Genomic DNA, 15,476 nt, shown 5'->3' on the forward strand with positions numbered 1-15,476 from the left:
CTCAAACATCACCACCACTGGCTGGGTATAGAGACAGACAAAACAGGTGGTTCGCTGTGCTAACAACTAGGCATCGCACCGTTTTAAACACAGCATTTGATACACTCTGTAGCTCAGAAACAGGCAATTACAGGAGACCTCATTTCCTTCTTTGCATAAAATTTCAGCCAACGCTTAGCACACAGATCTCCTTTCTGTCCCGTCCTTCCCAGCCCAGCCCCGTAGCAAACCCGCGTCCTGCTTCCCAGGAGCATTAAATCACAGCTAATACACTTCAACTGCCCTGCGCACTAGCTGTTGGGGGAACATCTGAACCTTCTCGTTTGCTTTACATAGCAGCCAATTCTTGCAAGGTTCGAAGCTACCTTGGTGATTCTTCTCCAACCCGTTTATTGGACAAACGAAAGGGGAAAGACCCAAGGAGAGAAAGTGACTTGCCCAGGCTCACACAGCAGGACCCTGTGACTTTCCTTCCGGTGCTGTTCCCACGTCCACTCCCAGCCATTGTGCCAGACCAAGAAACGGTTCTCAAAACTGGGATTTTACACAGGCATCGCCATGAAAATGAATTTATTATAAAAGCATTGATGGGCCCCTATTTTGTGCCAAGTGCTGTGTTCATCTCCAGAGGCTTGATAAACCATGCAAAGCATTCTAATACTGATTCGGTCACCCGCTAATGATCCCTCCTCACTGAGCTCATGCACAGAGCTCCTACTGACTGCACGTTGCATACGGGGTGAAAGCTGGGAGGAACCTTAGAACTTTCATCCTGACTTCTTGTTTTTTGGGGAGGAAACTGTGACCCTGAGAGGCCTTAGAGTCAGTTCATGTCCCAGGCAGGTGGAGCGCCGGATGGTGTCAGAGGCAGGTCTAGAACCCACGATGCCGATCACTAAAGTCACATTCGCTTCGCTTCAGGACATTCATCTCATTCATACATTCAACCTAACATGGGGGCTCAACCTATCACATTTATCATAAACATCGTCTTTGTTACCTGTGCCTATGCTGTGCCCTGAAGCTCCATTTTAATTTGAGCACTTCTCTATGAGTACTAAAGACCATGTAGGATATTCCCATTACAATCCCCACCAGCGGGGTGCCTGGAGGCGCAGTCAGGTAAGCAAGCATTGGCCTGTTCATCTTGGCTCAGGGCATGATCTCACAGTTCCTGAGTTCGAGCCCCACCTCGGGCTCTGAACTGATTGTGCATTGCCTGCTTGAGATTCTGTCTCTCCTTCTCTCTGCCCCTCCCCGGCTTGTTCTCTCTCTCTCAAAATAAATACACAGACTGAAAAAAAAATTGGGAGCACTTGGGTGGCGCAGTCGGTCAAGCATCTGACTCTTGGTTTTGGCTCAGGTCAGGATCTTACAGTTCGTGAGTTCGAGCCCCATGTGGAGCCTGCTTGGGATTCTCTCTCTCTCTCTCTCTCTCTCTACCTCTGTCTCTGTCCCTCCTCTACTCGTTCACTCTCTCTCTCTCAAAATAAATAAATAAACTTTTAAAAAATATATTTTTATTATAAATAAATATATTTTTTAAATTATAAATAAATAAATAAATAAATAAATAAATAAATAAAATCCCACCAGCAATTGGACAGTGGTCCCTGGGACCCGGAGTTTCGCTAAAACCTGTGCAGTAGAACTATAGTGACTCCCACGGTATGCACGAGAACGGCATACACCCATTCCTCTAATCCCTTCTAGATAAATCCAAAGGACTGGTGTGATGAGCCAGATCAACAGAAACACTAAGGGTAGTGTTTGCACCGGCACCATACTAATGGAATTGTTAGCGTTACCCTAGACCTATTTAAAATAGTCACGGCAGTTTATATATATTTCCAATAATCTTGTAAATCAACAGTGTTCAATAATCTTAGCTGACGCTATAAATGCTATCCGGACCCATTAAAGAAGAAATAAGTTAGAACTTCTATCTTTTTTTTTTTTTTTTTTTTTTTTTTAATGTGGCCTTCCAGGAAGCTGCCTCTGGACATAACTACAGAAAATTAACACAATAAGTAAAGCATTATAGAAGAGCTATTAACTGATTACGCTAATAAAAACCAAATGGGGGCCTTAATGCTGCCCCTCTGGGAGAGAAGGACAGATAAAATAAACAACAGAAAAAGAACACGGAGGAAAGGATAATTGACTTTAAACAATAATAATACAGAAACCTCCCACCAAGCAACCAAAAAAAAAAAAAAAAAAAATCCAGATTGCTACCTTCACTTTGGGAAACATCGAAGAGAAACTTCATTCCGCCTTGTGAAGACCTCAGTTTGATACTGATCAGGGTGCTTTCCAGGCTAACAAATTGGAAAAATCAAGGCGGGCTAACAAGGACGTTCTTAAATGCCAGGCACCTGGCCACAACGACTATTTTGCCCTCATATCGAAATGAGGAGCCCTTCCTGTCCGGCTCAGAGGCAGTCAAAATCTAAACATTCAGGGCTCATGCTCGATCAGGCTGGGACGGCAGGTGGGGTCCAGTGATGTCTGGCCTCCATGGAAAGGGCCAACCCAGGCAGAGGAGAAGAGGAAGGCAGGGACTGGAAACCCCGAGAACCCACTGGGTGCACAGCACTGCCTGTCGGCTAAACCCTGAAATCCTCGAGCGTGCTTGCAATTAACTCTGTGGAGCAGAGAAAGGCCTTTTCTTTCCATTTTGTTAGCTATAACATGGCCCGTGCCCCTGCCTTCAAACCTGCCCAGGAGCTTACACTTTGTCTCCGTAAGTGCCTGGTAGGTACCAAGTGTCCAGATGCTTTACACACATTGTCTGTCGTCCTAACGTTTTACCGGTAACGACCCCTAATTTAGAATCGCAGAAATGCGGTCTCGGAGTGATACGGAGACCATGCGTTCAGCTTCCCAAGGCTGTCGGGCCCGACCCTCTCCGAAGCGCTCAACCCTTCTCTCGCCACATAGGTGACCCCAACTATGAGTAACCGTTGCTCTCACTCTTTTTCCCCGTCTCCCCCGTGGAACCAACCCTCCTGGCACGGCAGCTGCGAAATCCCGGGTCATTGTTACTTTTCGCCGGCAAAAAGGTCAGCAAACGCAAATGAAACGGTTCCTACGTGAGACAACAGTGGAGCGTTTTCTCAAAATGCAACCATTAAAAAAAAAAAAAATCTTCCACAAGACGCTAACTTTGAAGGTGGCGGAAAGTAGCCTGGTCGTCTCATATGCTGTGCTAAGCAAAACGATAGCAGTTCAGGTTTGCCATGAGTGTGGTGGTCTGAGAATTGATCTCCCCCAGAGGAATGTGGGTTTTTAGAAAAGAAGTTTCAGGAGGTAAGTGATGAGGTTGTCTGTATAGAGATAGAAAGTCTATGCGTCCGAAAAGGGTAAGACTTGTTCAGTGCTGGGCAGGGAGGGATGGGAGTCATCCAAGGGGACCAGTGAACAGAAGGTTGACGAGGGGGATCGCCATTTGAAGCCAAAAGCACTTTCCAAAAGCCAGAGTTCTTCAAAACTGCCAGGTATTCAAGCCATCACATTTCATAGTCAAATATCAGAGGCATTGCAAATAAAGAATGTTTTTGAATAATCTGAAAGTTCTAACCATTTGCAATACGACAGGAAAAGATGAAGAAATGACGTAATTTGTTGGAAGAGAGCAAAATTAGCTCTATTTGCAGATAATAGTTACCTACATGCTTCAAAAGAATCGATTAGCGGGGGCACCTGGGTGGCTCAGTCGGTTGAGCGGCTGACTTTGGCTCAGGTCATGATCTCGCGGTTCGTGAGTCCGAGCCCCGCGTCAGGGTCTGTGCTGATAGCTCAGAGCCTGGAGCCTGCTTTGGGTTCTGTGTCCCCCTCTCTGTCTGCCCCACCCCTGCTTGTGCTCTGTCTCTCTCCATCTTTCAACAATGAATAAACATTAATTTTGTTTTAAAGAATCAATTGGCAAACTCTCCAAATAAAAAAAAGAAAAGTGGTTGGGGCACCTGGGTGGTGCAGTCAGTTAAGCATCCGACTTCAGCTCAGGTCATGATGTCACAGTTTGTGGGTTCAAGCCCCACATTGGACTTGGCACTGATTGTGCAGAACCTGCTTCGGATTTGGTGTCTCCCTCTCTCTGCCCTCCCCTGCTCTCTCTCTGTCTCTCAAAATAAAATTTAAGCAGTGAAGTGGCAAATAGCAAATAAAAATATGCAAGTAAGTAACTTTCCTCTGCAGTGGTGAAATTTAATAGAGAAATTGTATTCATAACAACAATGAATAAACTTGAGACTGTAGTGAGAAGTTACACATGGAAGCTACAACTTGGCAGGAATCCGGAGGAAAAGATAAATGGTAGATGAGAAAACTCAGAATTAAAGACTTCAAGTCCCCACACATTAATGCGTAACTTGTACTCACATTTTGAACTGGATGAGTTCGTGCAGAATAACAAAGAGGGGGGCATAACCCAGAAATTAATTGTGAGGATGACAAATTTGTATTACTGGACATGAAAGCATATTCTTTTTTTAATGTTTATTTATTTTTGAGAGAGAGAGACAGTGTGCGAGCAGGGGAGGGGCAGAGAGAGAGGGAGACACAGAATCCGAAGCAGGCTCCAGGCTCCGAGCTGTCAGCACAGAGCCCGACACGGGGCTCGAACCGTGAAATCATGACCCTAGACGAAGTGGGATGCTTCACTGACTGAGCCACCCAGGCATCTCTATGAAATATTCTTAAATTGCAATAAGGAAAAGGGAGAGTTTTGGCCGAAGTAGTGGAGGCATACAGATAATGCAATAAAATTTAAAAAATACAGAAAAAGACCCAATAGCATTCAAGATTTAGATCGGTAAGCAAATGAGGTTTCAGTACCTAGATTCTTACCACACAGACCAAAATAAATTCCAACAACTCAGAGATTTAAACACTTTTTTAAAAAAATAAAAAGAGCCACAAAAATACCAGTAGAAAATGTAGATTAGTATCTCTCTGACCCTGGGATGTGCAAGGTCTTTCTGAACATAAAAGCAGAGGAAGGAAGAACAAAGAAAAATATTTATGTACTTGGATTTATAAATGCACACCTTAAGAATCCATTAACAATTAAAAATCAAATGATAAAATGGATAAACTGTTTGCAGTGCCTGATAGTGAAAGAGTTAATAAGCCATGCGAAGAAGGTTTCCAATTTAACAGAAACTCAATTTCATAAATTTTTAAATACGTAAAAGTGGAAATGACAGACAAATCACATACACACAAAACAAGCCAAGCAGCCAAGAAACATGAAGAAAGTTAGCATCACAAATAATCAAAGAAATACAAACCATAATAGGATTCTAAATTTCTTATCTTAGTTTGGGGAGACTTAATGATGGTTGGTGAATTCTGCATTCTCGTTCACTGCAGGTGGGAATATAAATTGGCATAAATACTTTGGGCTCTGCAAATCTTAGTCCAAAAAAAAAAAAAAAAGGCTTTGACCAGGAATTCTGCCTACAGTCATTTCTAAAGGAAATGGAGATGTATACAAAGATTTTATAAAGGCAAAAAGTGATAAACAACATGAATATCTAACGGGAGGTCAATTGAGTTACGATACCTACAAATAAGGAAACAGGGCGCCAACCTAAAAGTCATGTTTTACAATGGTTTTAACCACATGAGCAAATACTTACTACGACTTGTCCGACGGGAAAGCCAGATGACAAACTAACGGATGATAGCAAGGAGTCAATCTTGCTGTTCAAGCATACACATACATGCATGCACGTGAAAAAGTAGGAAGAAGATTAGAAAAGTATGGGGGCACCTGGGTGGCTCAGATGGTTGCGCTCCGGTCTTGATCGGCTGGGGTCACGATCTCAAGATTGGTGAGCTCGATCGAGCCCCAACATCAGCGCGGAGCCTGCCTCAGGTCCCCTGTCCGCCCACCCCCCTTTGACCTTCCCCAGGTCTCAAAATTAAAAATAAAACCAAAAAAAAATGCTAAAAGAAAAAAAAAAAAACATACCAAAGCATTGGCAATGATTTTACTCAAGCGATGGGTCCATAGGTCATTTTCATTTTACTTCTACCTGTGTTTCCATAATTTCCAAATGTTCTACGATGGACTTGCATTATTTTTGCAATGGAGGCGGTAACATTTTTTTTCTTGTGTGTTTTCCAGTCTAGTCGGCCGGAATCGTGGAAGCCTCGGGTCAAGATGCTGCAGGAGAATAAAGCAGGACCTGGTCTGCAGCCTGCTCAAGCGTGTGAGTCCTGTGGCTTCACCTTATTCTGGCTTGTGTGTTCGTTTGTTTGTGGTGGATCTTTTTAAATCTGTTCGCAGAGAGCGTGCAATTTCTGACACTGTTTTATTTGCTCCTCCCGCGAGTGACAGAGCAGAGTGTCCCAACAATACTCAATGTATTTCGCGTCAGGGGCCTGTGGGTCAGCAAGGTTATTAATAAACATAGCCTCTCGTTCTAATTTAGCTCCCTTCTCTCCTTCGTGTCTCTCCTCCTGCCCTGCTTTTCCCTGCGCTGGTCTGTCTGACCCTCTTCCCTTTCTCCCTGATAGAAACGATTCTGCCTTCCTTTTCGCTCAACTTCTGGCGCTTTTCCCAAAAGCGCTTTTCTGATGCTCTTGTTGGTCCTGTTAAGTTTTCACGGGGAATTTAATTTTTGCGGAAATGCATAGTGTCCTAAATCGCTTCCAGACGGGCCGATGCGATACCACGATCTGCCACGCCTCGCTGAGTGCAAGATTGAGACAAAATGTGGACGAGCCACGAGGGCCACCTTGTTTTGCGAAACTGAAGTCTATTCAACAAGATTCCCGGACACAAAATTAGCTAGACGCGAGAGGCCGCCACGGTCAGCCCTTCATAAAAGGAAATGAAGTTGAAAGGCACAAGGCAGCTTTGAATTTTATTATTTTTCTATTGTCTTTTTAAAATTGTTTTTTAAATATTTATTCTTGAAAGAGAGATCGAGCACAGGCAGGGCAGTGGGGGAGGTGGGTGGGTAGGGGCAGAGAGAGAGGGACACACAGAATCCCAAGCAGACTTCAGGCTCCGAGCCGTCAGCACAGAGCCCGACGCCGGGCTTGAACCCACGAACCGTGGGATCATGACCTGAGCCGAAGTCGGACGCGTAACCAACTGAGCCGCCCAGGCGCCCCTGTTACCTTTGATGAGACAAAGAGCATTTACAGAGTTGATCGTGTATATTTGGAGTGTGTGTATCAATTTTATTTTCTGTTTAGACCGTAATGTACTACCTAAACTTATATTTATTTTTATTTTTGCTGTTTTATTTTTGCTGATGTTATTACACAGGTAGGAGTGGCTGCAGGGTCGTCTTGACTTACCAAATTTTTGGCCACACGCCCTACAAATCCTCTGGTCTTTGTACAAATCCTGTTCCAATTTTTTTCACTGTCAACATTTCCTAGCTACAACTTCAATCCATAGAAGATTACTCTGTGAACTGAAAAGAGTCAGTTCCTGCACACACACACACACACACACACACACACATGAACACGCACACACGCGCGTGTGCAAACGTCTTTCCACGTGTATTGAACTTCAATGGTTACTTTATTCTAATAAACACAATATCGCATCTCCTGTCAGAGACCTCAGGAAGTCACATGTACCAACGGGGAGTTTGCTTAACAATGACAAAGCAACAGCTTTATATGGGAAAATACGTAAAAAGAAATGCATGGTTCTGTGTTGAATTATTCATACTTTTCAAATTAACCTATTGTACTTCTTCCTGTTCGAGAACACAGTAGTTTTTGAATATGACCTAGACTACCTTTTCTCAAATAAGTGAAAGTCTTTTACAGTGATGCAATTTTTTAACACATGATTAATTCCACTCCCCACGAGGGTCCTCATGTTGAAGAAATGAGAACCAAAAAATGAAGAAATGACAGGGAAGCGAAATTTATTCCGGAGAAAGATAGTTTTCTATGCCCAAATTCATTATCAGGAAGCATACCACTTTTATAGCATTAGTAGGATTGTGCCCGACTTTTGGTCTTTCCCAAACTAAGGAAGAAAATCTCTGTGCCCTTTGAATGAATCACGCATTCAACATTCAACTTCTTAAAATGGCCTCCCCTAACCACTGCACATTGATAGAGAGGCAAGGCTCCTATACTCAGCTAAAATAGCCACTGGAAGTAGTCATTAATCGCGCCTGACTGAATGTCTAGTTCGGTCCCTTTTTATTTTTTCCTTTTCCTTTTAAATAGATCATTCTCATCTGCCCTCTAACAACCATCAAAGGAAGAGCATAGCTTTAAATGTGTCCTGTTACATATATGGCCATGTGTCATTCGTGGAATTCTATTTAAGTTATTTTCTTTAAAGGCAGTATTGTTCTTAATATACATAGGCTTACGTGAGCATTAAATTATTATTAGACCGTGGTGGGGAAAAAGAGGAAAAAAGAGGAGGAGGAAGAGGAGGAGTCGACCGAGTGCCTACTTTGTACCATACAGTATGACAGCTGCATCCATTCATTCGGTGGAACTTTTATGTTGTGCTGAGTGCATAACCTTTTCTGGTGTTGTCTACACAGCACCACAATGAAGAAGATATGGGTCACCTCAGGAGGCAGATGAGAAGACTGGGGTTTAGAGAGGTCAAGCAACATACCCCAGACGCACGCTCAGGGCGACACAGAGCAGGGACTCGAGCCGAGACTCTCCTTGCCAAACTCCAGCCTTTTCAACGATTGGGGGTAGCCGACTTCATCGTCGACAGTGGCAGGTGCTCAGGGTAGAAATAAAATCCTGGAGTTTACCGCATTCTGGGCTTGAGGTCAGTGACACATGATGGTTTCTAAGGGGTGATGTGGGCACTTCTGGAAGAGCAAGAAAAAGATCCCCGAGAATCACCATAGATACCATGGTGGACAGCATCATGAAAGGGCTAACACGGTAATTCTCATGGGAGCGTGACAACACGTCTGTTCCTATATCAGAACACCCATGACCGGGGCGCCTGGGTGGCTCAGTCGGTTACATGTCCGACTTCAGCTCAGGTCATGATCTCGCCGTCCGTGAGTTCGAGCCCCGCGTCGGACTCTGTGCTGACAGCTCCGAGCCTGGAGCCTGTTTCAGATTCTGTGTCTCCCTCTCTCTCTGACCCTCCCCCGTTCGTGCTGTGTCTCTCTCTGTCTCAAAAATAAATAAACGTTAAAAAAAAAAAGAACACCCATGACCCTGTGGGACTCGAGTGGACGAACCGGTAAATTTCAAAACCTGGGCATCTTTGTGCCCTTGCTTTAGGTATTTTAAGTACTCTGTATTAAAAAGGGTCATTGGTTCCAAGATGTTCCTTTACGTTTTGATAAATAAATGTTCTGAAGACCACCTATGGGGAATTCTTCCCTCACATAATAAGGTTGGATGCAAACGTCTGCCCTGTAGCAGATCTTTTGTGCATTTTTGTTTTTAGGTTTTGTTTTGCTTCGAAGTCTTTTCTTTTGTTTTTTGTTGTTGTTGTTGTTTTTGTGTGTTTTTGTTTTTTTATGCCCACTCTGCGTTAGCTTCCTCCAACTCCCAGCCTGGGCTCGGCAGGCTGTAGGACGAGGAGAGGGTGGTGAGTGTCGGGCTACAGTTCTGAATGCTCCAGGGCTAAGATTTCTTATGAAAACCGGCAGCTTTTTTGTTCTTCCTCGGCCTTTTCTCATACACGGCCAGGTCTCTCTCTGTGTAGCTGCGCCCGCCGTGGCTGCGGCTGTCCCGGGCTAAATTTTATGCCGCTGACAAGTGCCATTGAAGTGCCTCGGTGGCACAGAGTCAGTGGGAGTTGTGTGTATGTAAGCACAGGCCGACTTTGGCCCGCTGAGTGTAATAGCATATCTGCCTTGGGAGATTATGGGGATGATATGGGCGAGGCGTAATGGAGAGGGCAGTCTGTGTACAAATTTCAAATGACTTGCTACACCCCTCCAGGATGGTTGCTGTCAAAAGTATTAGCACTTTAGACACACAACAACTGCGTATCATATTACCGGTGGCCCCTGCTCCCGCAGAGTGGCTCCTCCCACGTCTCCCAGAAGGTAATTGCTTCGGGGGTACCTATTGAACACATACAAAGGAGAAAACACTGGCGAATTTTATGCTTTGAGCTCCACTGTAGTCATATAGAAGGAGGAAAACACTGACCCTGTTTAAATTAGCATGGATGGAAGTTCAAAGGGAATTACGGGGGGGGGGGGGGGGGAAGGTGTCTCCGAACGATTTCAATTCGCCATCCAAGTAGGACCGGATGTCATATACCGAAGCTGAACCCAGGGGAGCATTCTGTCGCTGTGCCCGTAAACCAAGACCTACCCTGATGTTGGCACTTTCGTTTCGGTGTTAGTGGAGAGGTAGGGGAATGCAGAAACTTCCAGGCCATGGATGATGTCTAAAAACATTTCATTTATTTTAGCATGGAGTTCTGAATGAGTCTGCCCATTGCTGGGGACTCTGCAAAAGTTGAAACCACGTGCAGATCTGACCAAGGGACGCTAGCATTCTTTGGTTGAGCTCCTTCCTGCGCTAAAAATAGACAGTGTCTCCTCGAAGCTTGGTACAAGCAAATTAAGCAGAGCCTTTCTTTTTTTTTTTTTTTTCTGAGTTGAGACCGGGGACTGGACCTAAGTGTGTATGTGACTTTTCTGGCCTTCCATGCTAAATGGAGGCATAACAGATTAACATCAATAAAGACAACAGTGACATGGATGATCCTTCACGGAAAAATTAGCAGCAAAATCACCACCATGAGGATGGTCTGAGGTTGAATGTGCTTATCCAACCTGTTTCCCGCGTCAAGATCTTTCTTATAGGAACACTGAAAATCTGTTAGCATTAGAGGCCATCGCGTTGATTATACTCCCTGCTTGCATCAGTGTCTAAAACGCTGAGGCACCTCTGTTGTCCATTTACCCAATACATTAGCCCCAAATATATTCCAGGCACAGTACAAGTCTCTGGAGATACAGCTATACGTGGTCCCCGTCCTTAGGGATCTTGTCTTGATTTACGTTCTTTACACGATAAATAGTGCATGTTAGGTGCCTTTCGCTTTGCCATAGGTGATAGTTACATTATCATCTCCATTTACAGATGAGGAACCTGAGGCACAGACACGTTAAAGCCACATGCCCCAGGTCACACATCTGGTATATCAGGAGACTCAGGATTTAAACCCAGGCAAATCTACTTCCAGAGACCCTACCATTAATCACTGCTTATGAGCCTATGGAAGAAATAAACCTGTAACTCTTTTCAATATAATTACTAGTGGCATCAAAGTTCCTAGTAACTCCAGGGGCGCCTGGGTGGCGCAGTCGGTTAAGCGTCCGACTTCAGCCAGGTCACGATCTCGCGGTCCGTGAGTTCGAGCCCCGCGTCGGGCTCTGGGCTGATGGCTCAGAGCCTGGAGCCTGTTTCTGATTCTGTGTCTCCCTCTCTCTCTGCCCCTCCCCCGTTCATGCTCTGTCTCTCTCTGTCCCAAAAATAAATAAACGTTGAAAAAAAAAAAATTAAAAAAAAAAAAAAAGTTCCTAGTAACTCCAGAAACCCAGGATTCTGCAATATTTACATCAATAACTGGGCAACACTTTGTAAAAGAGGAGCACTTTGGCTGGCTCGTTTGGTAGAGCATGCGACTCTAAATCTTGGGGTTGTGAGCTCAAGCCCCACGTTGGGGGTGGAGCTAACTCAAAAATAAAAGTGGGAGTCAATTTGTAAAGGAACAAAAGATGAGAGAGACAGACTCTGTAAGCTACCAAAAAGCCAAGTCAAAATGCAATTTAATGGGGATAAACATGAGACGTTCTTAAATGCAATAAATCCCCTGTACAAGCCCTAGATGGCTGAGATCTGACTCCTGGGATGGGGGCTCCTCCCTGGCTCACGGCTCTGTGTAAAGCCAGTCACAGGACCTAGTGGACAGCGCTGGTCGCGAGATGTCTAAGTATTTTATTTGTTTCTGGACACTTAAGAGAATCTGGCAAACCAAAGCCAACCGAAGAAGACCAAACCTCTGAGTCCGGGTCATACGTGGGAGCCAGAGTATTTCGCCAATAAAACAAAAGCGGTGGGGAACCTGGGTGACTCAGTCTGTGAATCACCCAACTCCGGATTTTGGCCCCGGTTATGATCTCACGGTCGTGGGATTGAGCCCCACATCAGCCTCCTTGCTCAGCATGGAGACTGCTCGAAATTCTGTCTCCCTCACTCTCTGCCCCTCTCCTTCACTCGCATGCTCTCTCTCTCTCTCTGTCAAAATACATAAATAAACATTTTTTTTTCAGTGGTGGCTTTGAGATGGTGGGGAAAGGGCAAGTTGTCTTCAAGTGTTTGAGGGTCTGTCATATGATAGAGGAACGAGGTCAAGTTGTATAGCTTCTGAAGACAGAATCCAACCCAGTAGAAAGATACTCCAGAGACATGAATTTTTGCTTCCATAGAAGGAACAAAAATTTCTAAAAACAAAGCTCCCAACAGCGGTAGCCTTGGAGAGAGTCAACCCTGCCCCTCCCATCTCCTGGGTGGCTGGCCTTGACCAATCTGGCAGCCTTCGCCCAGACCATCACACCTTTATGTCAGCCTGACCATCTGCCTATCTCCAGACCTCTGGCTTCGGCGAAAAGTTGGACCGGTGTCCTCCAAGCTTCCTTCAAAGGAAAAGACCCCATGACTTCTTGATTCCATTACAAAGCCTTGAATTCCAAAACATTTTTTTTTTAAACCAGTTACCCCTGCTTTATAGATGAAGAAATATCGCAGGACTGAGTAACCAATGGAATCAGGGACAGATAAAATCTCCCCTTTCATACCTAGATTCCTGCTCACACTTGAATAACTATTTCTACACAACCAACCTTAGCATTGTTCCAGAGCAACTTAGCCCTAACCTTATTCTAGAAAATTGGTCTGGTCCCCCGTGGCCACTAGATCATTTAGCTGAGAGCTTACTATCATTTCTCAGTTAATTTGTGAGTTAATTGTAAGTGTCAGGAGGCTCTGACACTGCAGAAAGTGGTAAATTATTGAGATAAACCAGGGTCAGGAAAATCCCTGTTGTTTGTTGATCAGTTTTTATCAGAAAAATATGGTTGACATGGGAGGGGACTGGAAGGGCACCAAATATGAGTTGCCTCGGAAGACAGCCTCCACTAAGTGGACACTTGATTCTTGAGTGAGAAAAATGCTTTGGACACCAACATTCCCGTAACACTCCATGACCACCACGTCAATCACGTTTTCATCTAAATAACTATCCAACCTATAGGACTTTCTTTTTTAATGCTGGTTTGAAATTTTTTGTAATGTTTATTTATTTTTGAGAGAGAGACAGAGTGCAAGCAGGGGAGAGGCCGAGAGAGAGGGAGACACAGAATCCGAAGCAGGCTCCAGGCTCCGAGCTGTCAGCACAGAGCCCGACGCGGGGCTCGAACCCACGAACGGAGAGATCGTGACCTGAGCTGACCTTGGACGCTTAACCCACTGAGCCACCCAGGTGCTCCCCTTCCCCATAGAACTTTGAAAAGAAGAGCTCAGTCCCTGCCTGGGACATTTCCAATGGTCTAAATGTGGTACTGAGAGCGGGTAGATCATAAATCTCTGAGCACATACGCATTACGGCTATCGGTAAAATAACGGCTTGTCTTTTCCACACCGCTGCGTTTGGCAGGCCTGTGCCCCCCATTTCTCCTCCTTGCCATTTGACCTTTGTGGTTTCCTTCCCCCGGCAAGGTCAAGCCCTTAACATCAGGATTATGTTAAAAGAAGGACGAAAATTTTCAAAAAACTTCTGGAATCATCGATCGGGTTTGCGCAAAGTGGGAACTGGTCCTCCTTTGGAAAGGGAGCAAACTGAGTCTCAAGCCCAAATGATTCAAATCCCTACCAGCTTCTGAGTTGGGGACCACACGGTGCCTCTTTGTTGCCCACCATGGCTTGGCCACTATCTATGTCTGACTATTCTCAGCAGTGCAGGCTCATGGTATAATTTCACAATCTATCATTTGTTACTGATTAATCCTCAGTACGTTGGCAAATGGGGCTAAACTGGAGTGCTGTGGGAATCAGGCAAAGGATGTCAGAGAGCTTTTATTTTTTTAACTTCCTCTGCGAAAATGATTTTGGAGGAGTAGCAAGCTGAAAAACCATATCCTGACACATCATACCTGGTCGGACCCTTGTCTCAAAAAGAGGATCCAGTGATAAAAGAATCCATGCTTTCACATACAGGGATGTACGTGTTAAATGTCTTACCTAGAAGACAATACTCCGTTCCCCATCCACTTTACAGCCAACAGCAACAAGGCTTTTCTTTAATTTTATTTTAATGTTTATTTCTTTTTGAGAGAGAGAGAGGGAGGGGGCATGAGCAGGGGAGGGGGAGAGGGAGACGGAGACACAGAATCCGAAGCAAGATCCAGATGCTGAGCCATCAGCACAGAGCCCGAGGCGGGGCTCAAACCCACGAACCGTGAGATCATGACCTGAGCCGAAGTCAACGCTTAACCGACTGAGCCCACCCCCCCCCCCAGGCGCCCCTCAACAAGCCTCTTCTCTCTGCTTTTTCCTACTCTGAGACACACAGGTCAAAAGAGAAGTCAAGTTAGGCCAAAACTGCTATAATTTTCAATCTCCAGTCTGTGGGCCAGCATCAACGGGGTCTTGGCTACAAAACGTAAACAGAGCATTGTTGCCTCTTAATCTGGGTAATTGGTCCCACATGCTGTTGCCACTTTTCAGATCCGATGCTCTCCATACTTTTTGACAGAACCTGGAACTTTTCTCCTTTGGCAGGGAGAAGTTTGGAGCGTGAGCTGTCTTTTCATCAGCGCTGACACTCCTATAAACAGCCAGGTGATTCCATTCGGGGGCCTGTAAACACAGGAGGCTTGGGCCTGCTTCGAGAGTTCCACTCCGTTTTCAAATGTTCATTCATCTATCCCTTGCTCCCACACCCGAGCCGACTTCGGTGTGTTTACTTAACATGCACAAGCTCCTGCAAGTGCTGAGCAGACAGGGCCACCTCTCAGAGGATGCCAGCCAGAATTCAGGAGCCGGCCCATGTCTCACTCTGGCATAATGTGTTCTTATCGGGACGTTCCTTGCGGGTAATGCACCGTAATGAATTTGGCCGAAAACCAGTGGTTTTATGACATCATTTTCTGGGCAAAGCCCTAGGAAGGCTGTGTCAGAGAAGCCAGTGGGGTGTTCTGAGAGGAGACCGGGCTTTGGAACACTCAGGGGGACTGCAGGCTGTGTGAGCCCAGGCAGGCAACAGAACTTCTCTGAGCCTCGGTTTTCAGATCTATAAAGTGGGTGATAAATAGCTCGCAAACCCATCACAAGAATGAAATGAGAAGGTGAATATAAAAGTTATGGAGGCCTGCCACCTATTACGATGATACAAAGCAATTGTGGGGTTGTTTTTTTTTTTTAAGTTTTTAAAATTTATTTTGAGAGACACAGAGACGGTGCAAGTGGGGCAG

The 15,476-nt window shown here is 45.1% G+C and overlaps 2 long non-coding RNA genes across 9 annotated transcripts in view; one reads left to right on the forward strand and one right to left on the reverse strand.

The window, feature by feature from the left end:
• LOC123582537 overlaps window positions 1-6,442 on the forward strand; it is a 38,661-nt gene extending 32,219 nt beyond the window's left edge. The window contains exon 2 of the long non-coding RNA XR_006704446.1: window positions 6,137-6,442. This is a non-coding gene — a long non-coding RNA (uncharacterized LOC123582537). The remainder of the gene's footprint in view (window positions 1-6,136) is intronic.
• The window catches only part of LOC123582536, a 113,379-nt gene that overhangs the window by 77,796 nt on the left and 20,107 nt on the right, over window positions 1-15,476 (reverse strand). The gene's annotated exons all lie outside the window — the stretch shown is intronic.

Source organism: Leopardus geoffroyi, chromosome B3, assembly GCF_018350155.1.
Source record: "Leopardus geoffroyi isolate Oge1 chromosome B3, O.geoffroyi_Oge1_pat1.0, whole genome shotgun sequence".
Classification (NCBI taxonomy): Eukaryota; Metazoa; Chordata; class Mammalia; order Carnivora; family Felidae; genus Leopardus; species Leopardus geoffroyi.